This window comes from Prunus avium, chromosome 4, assembly GCF_965620075.1.
Source record: "Prunus avium chromosome 4, drPruAviu1.hap1.1, whole genome shotgun sequence".
Taxonomy (NCBI): domain Eukaryota; kingdom Viridiplantae; phylum Streptophyta; class Magnoliopsida; order Rosales; family Rosaceae; genus Prunus; species Prunus avium.
Window position 1 is genome coordinate 15,903,315 of NC_142287.1, and position 10,418 is coordinate 15,913,732.

Here is a 10,418-nt window from a genome sequence, read left to right on the forward strand (position 1 = left end):
GGGAGCCAACCATGCATTGCAAGTGATGATAATTGAAGCAATCCAATTAATTGTGGCAGTCGACACTAGAGAAGAATTGAGGTGCAACTTCCACAAGCCAAGAAGAATTATAAAATGAAGAATGTGGTTACAGCACAATAAAAGCCAATTGAATTGATTACATATGTTGATGTGTATTCCAATAAAAGAGATGAAATTGCATGAACAAAAGAAATTGGATTGGCTTTGTGGCAAGGTGGAGAAGTTATTTATTCAAATGAAGTTGGAATTGTCTACTCTCATTCTCCTATAAATAGAAGGAGCTACGGCATTGTAAAATCACACCCAAGCTCCACAACTCTTGAGCTTTCTCTCTTCCCTCCATCTTTCTAAGTTTTAATTTCTGTTTTTAGCTTAATTTTACTATAGGGAACTAACTCCCTAGCTAAGGCTAGGGAGAAAGCTTTTAATATAAGTGTGTAATTTTTATTAGTTTGATCCAAACTTAAGCTTTAATGTGATTTTGTAGTTTTTGTTCAAATGGAATTTGTAGTTTTCTTTTTAATTAATTGATGAATGTTTGATATTCTATTTCATGGGTTCAATCATGTTTTTCCCATTGTGTAGTAAAAACTTTCATGCTTTTAAAAGAGAAGAGAATTACTAAAGATTAATAGAATTTTGATGAAGTTTATTTTTTGATAGTTTGTTGCCAATGGTACAAGTTATGCTTAGAATACTTCTAAAGGAAATTAAAAAGGGCTTTAATTATTTTGAACAACTACGAAGGAAAATATTTTGTGGATCAAATTATTAAGAGTTGCATGCTTATGTTAAAAGTGGAAACCCAATGCCTTAGTGTTTTAATCAATTAAACTTTCTCTAAATCAAATCTTGCATAAATTAACCTCTCAATCACACTTGTTCTTTTTCATCTCTGTTATTTTCTTTACACTGCTCTCTGTGGATACGACACTCGGACTTCCGCGCTACACTGCTATACGACACCTCCCTTGGGTTTTGCAAAGTGGTCCGAACAAATTGGCGCCGTTGCCAGGGAGCGGCTGGTCAAAGAGTACAGAGATCCCCTTGGTCAGAGGTTTGCTGGTTATGTGAAATTCTTCACATATGGTACACTCTTTCCAACTTTCATCTTATTGTCAATAATTTTTGTTTTTTATTTTTTGTTTTATTTTTTGTTTTTGTTTTTTTTTGTTTTTGTTTATTTATTTATTTACTTTATGCGACCTAGAGATCATCTAGGAAGGTTTGTCAAAAAGTCTGAAACTGTTAATTTAGAACATTCTGCTTCAACTTCTTCAACTGAAATATCCAACAAATCTGAAAGCATGGCAGCAATTGTGAATGATGAACAAGAAATTGCGAATAATGAACGAGAGATTAATGCTCAGATTGTGAATGATGAAATGAGAGAAGAAGTAGTTGCACCTAGAACTTTAGAGACATTTTTGCATCCTATTCGTGCACCAAATCCTTCATGCATCATGTTTCCACCTAACATGCCAAATTTGTCTGCCGCGCAAATCTCACGGCCTGGGTTTCCAGGCCGAGGGGATGTGCGTTGACACGCGGTTTCTTGCTTTTGGGTGCGGTGCGGTTGTGCGCGGGCGTGCCAGCACGGTCTACCGTGCGTCGATGAATTGATGAGTGTTGGATGGTTGAGTGGTGCGCCTGTTTGAACTCGTCTTCTAATCAAACGATTGTAGCCGAGAGAGGAAATGGTCTTGGCTGTTAGGTTCACGGCCTGAACTACAAGGCCGTTGAGTGATGGTGTAGGTGGTGGGTTTTGGGCGGTGCTCCGGCGCGCTGTTCAGGGAGCGGCGGTCGTGTGATATATGGGGTGAGTGAGCGAACAACAAGGATGGTGCTCCGGCGCCTTGAAAATCAAGGGTCGTATGATATATTGATGAATGGATTTTCCTTACAACCTAACACTACTCCTAGGAAAGCAAGTAAAGATATTGAAAGTGCATTACAGGAAAAAATAAGTTGCTCCGTGGGAGGCTTTGTTTTGGTGTTGAACCCTTTGAATGTAGTTTGAGCCTGGTATTTATAGGAAGAGTCCCTGGAGGAGTAATCGAGGCTGAAAATCTGCATGGTGGAGCTGGATTGGAGCAAGTGGGCAGTCCAATCGACATTTGGGATCGTGAAGTATGGTGGTGTGACCCCATAAATCCTGGTGAATCTCGGCCGCCGCTCTTGATCGGGTTCTGAGCTTCTGGCCGTGGAGACGCATTTATGGCCTGGATAGTTGGTGAACCAATATCTCAGGCTGTCAGAATTCTTGTGAGAATGTCCACGTCTAATCACTCTGATTCTCATCACCAAATCCTGACTCCAGTCACTTCCCACCTTCCCTCATGCATTAAATGCTTATTTGTGGCCAGTGGGTTTGCTGCATTAAACAGGCACTACTTCATTAAATGAAGCCTGGGACCCTGTTGTCACGTGATGATTTGCCTTTAATGCTTTGGCCGGAATTTGCCTGGCCTCGGCCTCGGCCTGTGCTTGAGGCCGAGATGATCATGCCTTAGCATTTCTTCTTTTGTCTTCAGGAGGGCGAACTACCCTGGCGAAACGCTGCGTTTCAGCCTTTACGAACAAGTGCCAGGGCCGAGAGAAAGGGCTCCTTCGGCCAACTTATGGCCGTGATTTACTAGGAACAAACAAAATTATGATTTCAAACCTGGAATGATTCAACTGCTTCCCATTTTTCATGGTATGGAAAGTGAAAATCCTTACGTGCATGTTAGGGAATTTGAAGAGGCTATTGGCACTTTTTACAATGTTCAACTTGATAGGATTAAAAGAAAAAGAAAAAGCCAAAGGTTGGTTGTATTCATTAAGGGCTAGATCCATAGGTTCTTGGGGGGAAATGACTCAAGCATTTTTTAACAAATATTTTCCTAATCACAAGACAATTGCTCTTAAGAAAAGAATCTCAAATTTCTCTCAAAGGGAAAATGAAACTTTATATCAAACTTGGGAAAAATTTAAAGAGCTTTTGAATTTGTGCCCACACCATGGCTTTGAAAACTGGCGTCTTGCTAGTTATATCTATGAGGGACTTCTCCCCCGTGATCGCCAATTTGTTGAGTCAATGTGTAATGGAAATTTTATGCAAAAAGACCCTGATGATGCCTTAGAATTTTTGGATGAAATTGCTGAAAAAGCTCATCAATGGACTGTCCCCAGTCTAGTTGAGACCACTGATCGTTCAAGAATTGCCACATCTTCTACTAATAAAGGAATTTACCAATTAAAAGAAGAAGATGATTGGAAATTAAAAGTTGAGGTTTTGACTAAAGAGATAGCTGCTTTGAAAACGGAAAAATCAAATTTGCCTCAACCTGTTTTTCAAGCTGATGTTAATCAAGTATGTGATTCTTGTTATGAGATTGGTCATACTGTTAAAAATTGTCCAATTTTTCAGGAAATGAAAGGAGCTTATGAGGAGCGTTGTGCTGCTGTTGGAAACTTCAAACAACAATATTCTCCTTTTTCCAACACTTACAATCCAGCAACAAGGAATCATCCAAACTTTCGTTGGAGCAATGATTCACAACCTCAGGTAAGTGATAGAAATTCTTTCAATCATCAGTTTCCTGCAACTAATACATTTAATGCTAGACCTTCTTCTTCTTTGAGCGATACTCTTCAAGCATTTATGCAGGAACAGCATAAGCAAAATCAAAGGTATGATACCTTGTTTGGTCAAATGGTTGAAGAAAATAAAGAAATTAAAAGCCAAATTTCTAAATTGACAAATTCTTTTGCAATAAATGAAAAAGGAAAATTTCCTTCCCAAACTCAACCAAATCCAAAGAATGTTAATTCGTGTGGAACCTCAATTGAACATGCTAAGTCTGTCATTACTCTTAGAAGTGGTAAAATAATTGATAGCACACCTTCACCAAAGGAAGTTGAAAAATCTAAGAATAATGATGAACTAAACAAGTCCAAATTGAGTGAATCAAATGAATATCATTTTCCTGCTCCTTTTCCTCAAGCTTTAAATCCTCCAAAGAAATTGAATCAAAATTCTGAAATTTTGGATGTCTTTAAAGAAGTCAAAGTTAATATTCCTTTGTTAGATGCTATTAAATAGATCCCTTCATATGCTAAATTTTTAAAAGATCTGTGCACATTTAAAAGAAAGCATCAGGTGAAGAAAACTGCATTTTTGACTGAACATGTGAGTGCATTGTTGCAACATAAGGTCCCTCCTAAATACAAAGATCCAGGAAGTCCCACTCTTTCATGTGTAATTGGAAAAAATTACATCAATTGTGCTTTGCTTGATTTGGGGGCTAGTGTAAATTTGTTGCCATATTCAGTGTATTTGCAGTTAGGTCTTGGTGAATTGAAGCCCACAACAATGAAGTTGCAACTTGCTGATCGTTCTGTACAAGTGTCGAGAGGGGTAATTGAGGATGTATTGGTCCAAGTGGACAAATTTTACTACCCTGTTGACTTTGTTGTTTTGGATACACAACCTGTTTTGCATTCTGAAAATGAAATTCCTGTCATTTTAGGATGTCCCTTCCTTGCTACATGTGATGCACACATCAGTTGTAGGAGTGGGATAATGAAACTCAGTTTTGGTAACATGACATTGGAAATTAACATTTCTAATGTTTTCAGGCGACCTTATGAAGATGATGAATGTGTAGTGGTGAACTTGATTGAAGCTCTTGTGCAAGATCAATTTGAGAAGACCAGTATTTTTGAACCTCTAGAGGCTCTTTTATTGAATTCTAAAGAATCTGAATTACTTGAGGATCCGGAAATTGCTTATCTTAATTCATTATTTAATTCCTTGCAGGTTGATAAATGGACGACAAGGTTTGAGAAGCTTCCACCTCGGAAGGAAAAGACATTGCCATCAAATGTGGAAGTTCCTAATCTAGAATTGAAGCCTTTACCCATGGGACTTAAACATGCATTCTTGGGGTGCAACAACACTTTTCCAGTGGTAATATCTTCTGAACTTGACTCTTTGCAAGAAGGTAAGTTACTTAATGTGTTGAATTCTCACAGATCTGCCATTGGTTGGACTCTTGCTGACATTAAGGGAATTAGTCCTCTTGTTTGTACTCATAAAATATTTTTAGAGGATGAAGCCAAGTCTTCCAGGGAGGCACAGCGTAGGTTAAACCCAATCATGAAAGATGTTGTTAAAACTGAGGTGTTAAAATTAATAGATGCAGGTATTATTTATTCCATCTCTGATAGTAAATGGGTAAGTCCTACTCAAGTTGTACCTAAGAAATCTGGCATAACTGTGGTTAAAAATGATAAGAATGAATTGATACCTACTAGAGTTGTTTCAAGTTGGCGCATGTGCATTGATTATAGAAAGCTAAATTCTGCAACTAGAAAAGACCATTTCCCTTTACCTTTTATTGATCAAATCTTAGAAAGGGTAGCCGGTCATGAATTTTATTGCTTCTTAGATGGATACTCAGGTTATTATCAAATTGAAATTGCCATTGAAGATCAAGAAAAAACTACTTTTACATGTCCTTTTGGTACTTTTGCTTTTCGTAGAATGCCTTTCGGATTATGTAATGCCCCTGCTACTTTTCGAAGATGCATGATCAGTATTTTCAGTGATATGGTTGAGTAATTTCTTGAAGTTTTCATGGATGATATATCTGTTTTTGGTGATTCTTTTGATAATTGCTTGAGTAATTTGGAAAAAGTATTGGTTCGATGCCAAGAGAAAAACTTTGTTTTAAATTGGGAGAAGTGTCATTTTATGGTTTCTTCTGGAATTGTTCTTGGTCATATTGTTTCATCTAAAGGAATTGCAGTGGATAAAGCTAAAATTGAATTGATTTCAAAATTGCCAGTTCCAAAAACTGTTAAAGATGTCAGATCATTTTTAGGTCATGCTGGTTTTTATAGGAGATTTATTCAGAATTTTAGTGCAATATCTAGACCCTTGTGTAATCTCCTATTAAAAGATTGTAAATTTGAGTGGTCTGATTCATGTCAAAAGGCTTTTGAGAAATTAATTGAAATGCTCACATCGGCTCCAATTATGCAACCACCTGACTGGACTTTACCTTTTGAAATTATGTGTGATGCTAGTGATTACGCGGTTGGAGCTGTTTTGGGGCAAAGAAAGGATAAGAAGCCACATGTCATCCATTATGCAAGCAGAACCTTGAACAGTGCTCAGATGAATTATTCTACAACTGAAAAAGAACTCCTTGCTGTGGTATTTGCTTTGGATAAGTTTCGTTCTTATATAGTTGGATCACCTATTGTTATTTTCACTGACCATGCAGCTTTAAAATACCTTTTTGAAAAGAAAGATGCTGAAGCTCGACTGATTAGGTGGATCCTACTACTTCCAGAATTTGACATCACAATCAAAGACAAAAAGGGAGTAGAAAATGTAGTGGCTGATCATTTGTCTAGATTGAGTTTTGAGGATTCCATTGAAACATTTCCAATTAATGATTCTTTTCCAGATGAGCAATTATTTACTATTTCGGAATTACCTTGGTTTGCTAACATTGTTAATTTTCTTGCTACAGGTAAAATTCCATCTGATTGGACTGCTCAAGAGAAGAGGAAATTTCTTACAGAGGTTAAAAATTTCTTTTGGGATGACCCCTATCTGTTTAAATACTGCCCTGATCAAATCATTAGGAGGTGCGTACCTGATAATGAAATCCATGCAGTAATTTCTTTTTGTCATAATGAAGCATATGGTGGTCATTTTTCTGTAAAGAAAACCGCTGCAAAAATTTTGCAGTGTGGATTTTATTGGCCTACGCTTTTTAAAGACACTAATTCTTTTTGTCGAACTTGTGACCGTTGTCAAAAGTTAGGGGCAATTACCCGTAGAAATATGATGCCTTTGAACCCAATTTTGGTAATTGAAATATTTGATTGTTGGGGCATTGATTTTATGGGTCCATTTCCTATTTCTTTTGGATATCTTTATATCTTGGTCGGTATTGATTATGTTTCCAAATGGGTAGAGGCTGTTCCTTGTCGACATAATGATCATAAAACTGTTTTGCGGTTTTTAAAAGAAAACATTTTCTCAAGATTTGGAACACCTCGAGCTATAATAAGTGATGGGGGGAAACACTTTTGTAATAAACCTTTTGAGGCTTTAATGAAAAAATATGGTGTCACTCATTAAGTCGCTACCCCATATCACCCACAAACAAGCGGTCAAGTTGAACTTGCTAATCAGGAGATAAAACAAATTTTGGAAAAAACTGTGAGTCCTAACCGTAAAGATTGGTCTTTGAGATTAACTGATGCTTTATGGGCATACCGTACAGCATACAAATCCCCCATAGGGATGTCACCGTACAGACTTGTCTACGGTAAGGCTTGTCATTTACCAGTTGAACTTGAACATAAGGCATATTGTGCAATTAAAATGTTTAATTTTGGTTTAAATGATGCAAGTTCGAATAGGAAGCTTCAGTTGAATGAGTTGGCAGAATTAAGGAATGATGCTTATGAAAACTCTCGAATTTACAAAGAGAAAATGAAGGTTTTTCATGATAGAAATATTTTGAGGAAAAACTTTGAACCATCACAGAAAGTTCTCTTATATAATTCAAGATTGCATATTTTTCCTGGTAAACTTCGTTCCAGATGGACAGGTCCATATGTGGTCACAAGAGTTTTTCCTTTTGGAGCAGTGGAGATTGAGGATCCAAAAAATGGTAATGTTTTTAAAGTTAATGGTCAACGTCTTAAACCGTTTTTGGAGAATTTTGTTTTGCAGTATGACACGATTCACTTGGAGAATCCTGTTTATCAGGATTGAATTTTCAGACTATCTTTAGTTTAGTATTCATTATTTATTTGTGCTATTTATGTTTTTTCGATACTAACAAGCTGTAGGATATATTTTGAAGATTTTCTGTTTTTCTTTTCAGGTAATTTCTTTCCTGACCCTTCTATTCTTTTTTTGCTCAATTATAATCATTTGTCTCTCTTTAATGTATTACGCATGCTCACATTGAGGACAATGTTTCATTCAAGTTGGGGGGAAGTGGAATTATTTTTGGCAATTTGTTAGTTCGTAAATTTTATTTCTATTATTAAAAAATAAAAAATAAAAAAATAAAAAAAATAAACCACCATGCTTGTTGTTATCAAAACATACTTGCATTAAATTGAGATTTGATATTCATGCATGAATTTAAAATTGAGAACACTTGAGCGATACGATAACTAATCCAGTCTTTAGTCTTTTTCATTTATTTCTACTTAATGAATGATTTATGAGCTAGGCTTTGAAAAATTCACACTCACACTAATGCGCTTGAGAATATAGAGTTTGAGATTGATTGTATTTATCTTTGTTGTCTTAAAAAAAGAAAAAAAAAAAAGAATAAAAAGAGAACTTTCACTTAGTAACCGGGCCTCTTGCCTAATCAGTAGTGAGTGTTCGCGTCAAACCGTGAAGTTCTTAAAAATAAAATAAAAAATGCATGTGTGACTTGTTTAGCTTTGTAGCCTTTTTAACTCGAGTTATTAAGCTCATCGGGGTGTTTCAACACCTAATGCCTTAAAGACTTTGTGTTTGAGAGTCATTGGCCTAACACTCGCTACATGGGTTAATTAGAAAGCTTAAGGGAGCTAAACATTGCACAGTCCACATAATAGCATGTATATATTTATTTTATTTTAAAAAAAAAAATCTAAGATAGCAAGGATGGTGTGATTATGATTGAATTTTTGTCTTCTCAACTGTGTTAGTTCACTTTACACCAAAGCAAGCAAATGAAAAGTTTATTAATGGTGATAAATGACTTTGACTTTAGACTGGGAGAACTTAAAGTTTTGGATTTGTGTTCGCTCTTTTAAATTTGTTCATGAATTGAGAATCTTAGTTTTTGAGCTTTAACATTCTTGATGATGATTTGACAGGAGAGTTACTTAAAAATTTCAGACGTTTGTGGGTATCATCCCTGAAAACCCTCACGAGACTATAACTCGTCCACTAGGGCAACCTAGGGGTTTAAAGGCTTATTGCATACGCTAAATGCAATCGAGATCCCTGCGGAAGTGGCTTAGTTAGTTTTCATTTATGCTTAGTTTTTCATTTTAGTTTGCTCGAGGACTAGCAAATTATAGGTTTGGGGGTGTTTGATGAGCACATAATTATCACATTTTCTATCCTTAAATTATATTTGTTAGTAATTGTTTTTCTTACAATGTTAGTTAATTAGGTGTGTTTTCACTTATATGCTTGCTTACTATTTTCTGCACCATTTTTTGATTTGTAATATTGCACTTTAATGTTTGTAGTGGGGAGCCAGCCATGCATTGCAAGTGATGATAATTGAAGCAATCCAATTAATTGTGGCAGTCGACACTAGAGAAGAATTGAGGTGCAGCTTCCACAAGCCAAGAAGAATTATAAAATGAAGAATGTGGTTACAGCACAATAAAAGCCAGTTGAATTGATTACATATGTTGATGTGTATTCCAATAAAAGAGATGAAATTGCATGAACAAAAGAAATTGGATTGGCTTTGTGGCAAGGTGGAGAAGTTATTTATTCAAATGAAGTTGGAATTGTCTACTCTCATTCTCCTATAAATAGAAGGAGCTACGGCATTGTAAAATCACACCCAAGCTCCACAACTCTTGAGCTTTCTCTCTTCCCTCCATCTTTCTAAGTTTTAATTTCTGTTTTTAGTTTAATTTTATTATAGGGAACTAACTCCCTAGCTAAGGCTAGGGAGAAAGCTTTTAATATAAGTGTGTAATTTTTATTAGTTTGATCCAAACTTAAGCTTTAATGTGATTTTGTAGTTTTTGTTCAAATGGAATTTGTAGTTTTCTTTTTAATTAATTGATGAATGTTTGATATTCTATTTCATGGGTTCAATCATGTTTTTCCCATTGTGTAGTAAAAACTTTCATGCTTTTAAAAGAGAAGAGAATTACTAAAGATTAATAGAATTTTGATGAAGTTTAATTTTTGATAGTTTGTTGCCAATGATACAAGTTATGCTTAGAATACTTCTAAAGGAAATTAAAAAGGGCTTTAATTATTTTGAACAACTACAAAGGAAAATATTTTGTGGATCAAATTATTAAGAGTTGCATGCTTATGTTAAAAGTGGAAACCCAATGCCTTAGTGTTTTAATCAATTAAATTTTCTCTAAATCAAATCTTGCATAAATTAACCTCTCAATCACACTTGTTCTCTTTCATCTCTGTTATTTTCTTTACACTGCTCTCTGTGGATACGACACTCGGACTTCCGAGCTACACTGCTATACGACACCTCCCTTGGGTTTTGCAAAGTGGTCCGAACATTGACTTTTTGATCAGGAAGGAATTCGGAAATTCCAATTAGATCATTACATAGAGTACGTCGAGACGAGTCCGTAGACACGTAGTGGGCTCGAATCGGAAT

At 35.8% G+C, this 10,418-nt stretch overlaps 1 non-coding gene across 1 annotated transcript; it reads right to left on the reverse strand.

Annotated features, from left to right (window-relative positions):
• Positions 1 to 2,923: 2,923 nt before the first annotated feature.
• LOC148294898 (small nucleolar RNA R71) lies at positions 2,924 to 3,030 on the reverse strand. Its single transcript, XR_015835572.1, has one exon. It is a non-coding gene; the product is annotated as a small nucleolar RNA R71 (small nucleolar RNA).
• Between the last annotated feature and the right edge of the window lie 7,388 nt (positions 3,031 to 10,418).